This window comes from Mustela erminea, chromosome 4, assembly GCF_009829155.1.
Source record: "Mustela erminea isolate mMusErm1 chromosome 4, mMusErm1.Pri, whole genome shotgun sequence".
Lineage (NCBI taxonomy): Eukaryota > Metazoa > Chordata > Mammalia > Carnivora > Mustelidae > Mustela > Mustela erminea.
In genome coordinates, this window is record NC_045617.1 from 20,198,635 (window position 1) to 20,202,804 (window position 4,170).

At 37.4% G+C, this 4,170-nt stretch overlaps 1 pseudogene; it reads left to right on the forward strand.

Moving 5' to 3' along the window:
• The first annotated feature begins 393 nt into the window (after positions 1 to 393).
• On the forward strand, positions 394 to 1,197 carry LOC116589299 (annotated as a pseudogene).
• The last annotated feature ends 2,973 nt before the right edge of the window (positions 1,198 to 4,170 follow it).

A 4,170-nucleotide genomic window follows, 5' to 3' on the forward strand; every position in this document is an offset into this window, starting at 1 on the left:
TACACCCTCTGACCTGTGGCCTCATGTCACACAGCCTTTCCTCTGTTGTCCTGCCCACGGTTCCCTTGTGGAGTATTCAATAAACATCTATCTCCTTTTTTTCTGCCTCAGGTGATTCCTTTCACAACCAGGCCACCAACCCCCACTCTATCATCATCCCACATTTGGGGTCCCTATCCTATCAAGACAGATACCACATTTAGACACCAGCCTTAAGGATCTGAAAAATATGAAATTAGTTTTCCAAGATTTCTGAGAAAAATGACCTAATCAATGGTGCACATGCCCAAGTTGGCCAAAAAAGTTCAGTGCCATGAATCTAGAAGCTCCTTCCTACCCAGGGGTAACAAGCATCCTAAAGAAGATCTCAAGCTTCGCCTGAAGGGATGAACTCCTGCTGCCCCTTGCATGTTTTTCATGAACAGAACTTCTCAAGAGCCCCACTCCAGTTTCAGCAAGCAGGTGGTAGAAACTCTTTTTTTTTTTTTTTTAAAGATTTTTTTATTTACTTATTTGACAGACAGAGATCACAGGTAGTCAGAGAGGCAGCCAGAGAGAGAAGAAGGGAAGCAGGCTCCCTGCTGAGCAGAGAGCCCGATGCCAGGCTCTATCCCAGGACTCCGGATTCATGACCTGAGCCCAAGGCAGAGGCTTTAACCCACTGAGCCACCAGGCACCCCAGGTGGTAGAAATTCTTAACAAACATTTAGTATTTAGTTGAGCAGTTTTGGTATCTTCTCACGTGACCAAGTTTCAAAGACTCAAAACCTATTCCAATTGGCCCACTTAACCCCAGCTCTATGTTTCTGGAGAGCTCATGGGAGGACTAAATACAATTAAGGGGATGGAAGTATCTGACAAACTACAGATAATTTTCCCCAAAGCTCCCAAATTAGAAGGAAGGCTCAAAGTACTGACAAATAAAGCTTCTGTCGTGCTCCTTATGGAAGGAAACAAAGAGGAAGCAAAATGTGAATTCAGCAAATTCTGGAAATAAGAAATAGTGCTGGTGTCGAATATGAGACATTTGCTATATCAGAAGCCGAAGAAGTTCTGCAGGGGTTTAAAGCTTACTCGAATCGGTCCACGTACCCTCAACTGTCTATAAAAGTGAAGCTTATTGGAGATTCAGATATTGCTAAGAAACTAAAAGACAATGGCAAGTTGCCGCCAATACTGAAAGGGGAGAATTTGTGAATGTTCCACTTGGTGCCCCACTGTTGCAGGAAATACTTCATCCCAGTGGGGCCTCCTGACTCAGGTCTCAGAGGAGGTGAGCGGCAGGGACTGCTTCCTACCCAGTTAGGCTTGGTGTATTTCACAAGTTTGCACTAAATATAGGTATGTTTCATTTTTTTTTCACCACACACAGAATGCAATAAACATCTTCAAATCCAATTAAAAATACTTTGTGTAAAAAAATAGTAATTTAAAATATTTGATAATTTAATAAAATAAAAATAATTTAATAAAAAATAAAATAAAAAGCAATTTAAAATAAAACCGGAAGTTAAAGTCTGTGTTATCAGTTATCTACTGTGGCATTCCAAAGGAATTAAAACTGAGGCTTAAGACATTTACTTGCTCATGATTCGGCAATTTGGGCTGCCCTCCATTGGATAGTTTTCTGCACATCCCTCCTAGAGTCACTCATGCAGCTGCTGAAACTGAGATCTCTCCTGGGAATGGATGGTCCAAAATGTTAGTGGTTACCCAGGACAGCCACCCAACATACCTCAATATTTCTACTCAGAAAGTTATCCAAAAATTTCTATTTGGTAAAAGCAGGTAACTTAAAGCCTCTTTGGCCCAGGCATACCAATCACACAAAGTCACTTCTACCATTCTGCTCAAATCAAGACACAGGCCCACCCAGATCCACGAGGTGGGAAGATAGATTCTACCTCTTGATGAGAGCTGAGAAATTCACATTGCAAAGGGACATGAATACAGGAGGTATGACTCACTGGATGGTCTTATTGTAATAACCCATCAGTCTAGACATAAAACCATTCTTCCAGAATAATGATTATAACAACTGTTAATATATACTTTAAAATTTACAAGTATCTAATAACTATTCTACATAACATATAATAATTTTTTAACATCTCTCTGAGATAAATACAATTATCTTTACAATTTTACAAATGAGAAAACAAGATCATATGGATATAAATGTATTAAAATTGTTTCAGTAATTAAATATTAAGAATATGATCTCAATTAAGAAGTAGACAGATATAATTAGAACAAAAGAGAAAGTCCAGAATTAGGATCAACTATATGTGGGAATTCAATCTAGTAAAAAGCAGTCATTTCAAATTACTAAGATAAAGTATACTGTGCAACAAATTATTAAGTTATCTGGTAATTGTTTAATTACATGGATCACACACAAAATAAGCCATTTGAAAAAAGTTAACATTTCATATACAACTCATTCACGAAAATGAATGCAAATAGATCGAATGTATAATTAAATAAATGTTAATCCTGTAGAAGTACTGATACATGGTGTAAGCAAATATATTAGAGTGACCAAGCACATTTAGACCACAAAATCTTAGGGTAAGCCTGGCTGTGAAAACCAGAAACTCAAAAAATATTATAGATTTTTATTACATAACAATAAGCTAAGACTACTTTAAGACTTATAAGTAATATTCTAAACACTTTACAATTATTATAACATTTGACATTCACACAATTTCTATGAGGTAGTCGCTAGCATTACTCACACTTTATATCTGAAGAAACTGACACATAGAGTTATCCATTATCTGTAGTCATATAGCTTCTAAGAAGACGAGCTAGAATAGGAACATTAACATTCTGACTCCATAACTTGTGCTCTCTCATAAAAATAACTTTTTTTTCATTTTTTTAAATTAACATACAAGGTTAGCCCCAGGGGTACAGGTCTATGAATTTCCAGGTTTACACTTCACAGCACTCACCATAGCAAATACCTTCCCCAATGTCCATAACACAACCACCCTCTCCCTAAAAATACTTTTTTTTTAAAAGATTTTATTTATTTACTTGACAGACAGAGATCACAAGTAGGCAGAGAAGCAGGCAGAGAGAGAGAGAAGGAAGCAGGCTCCCTGCCGAGCACAGAGCCCGACAAGGGGCTCCATCCCAGGTCCCTGGGATCATGACCTGAGCCAAAGGCAGAGGCTTTAACCCACTGAGCCACGCAGGCGCCCCCTTAAAAATAACTTTTTAAAGATTTATTTATTTATTTAAGAAAGAGAGAGCAGGAGGGAGAGGCAGATGGAGTGGGAGAGAGAATGTCTAGAGGACTCCCTAGTAAGCATGGAACCTAACACAGGGTTGGATTTCACCACCCATGAGATCACAACCTGAACCCAAACCAAGAACCAGATGCTCGACCAACTGACTCATCCAGGTGCCCCCCAGAAATAAAATACTCTTAAGTAAAAGGCCAATAAAAGGAAACATATGTTATAAAGTAGAAGGCATGAAATAGGAAATGGATTTATAATGGGGATAGCATAAAAGATAATACAGTCAATGGCAAAGAACCTAACAAACAAACAAACAAAAAACAATGGGAAAAAAATGGACTAAGAATAGAAATGGGAAATTCACACAGAAAAAGAGATACAAATATTCGATAGAAACAAGAAAACATGTTTGAAAACACTAGTAATCAAGTAAGTGTAAGCAAAACTAGGGATTATCAATGCCAGTTATTGGTCTGGGAAACGTGAAAGTAGTGAATAATGCTCAGATCTTATGAAAAAATAAAGAAATAGCTACCCATATGCATTGACGGAGGGATTGTAAATTGGAGGGTGATATGACAAAATATTCCCTAAATCAGAATGACCCTGAAAACTGTAACATTTTCCATAGAAATTTATGCTAAGGAAGATATCTAAACAAATGTGCTAAGGTATACATATATCACATTGTTGTTTGTAGAATGAAAAAAAAAAAGAAGAAGAAGAATCCATCTTAAAATTCCTCAATAAGGGACAGGGTAATAAAATTTAGAACCACCATGTCATAAAATGGACTCCTGTGTAGGCATTAAAATGGCTGATGTAAATCTATTCACACTGACACTGAAATACCCACTACCTTGTTGAAAGAAAGAAAGTGGGCTATAAAACATTCTGTAATGTGTGCTCCTCTTAG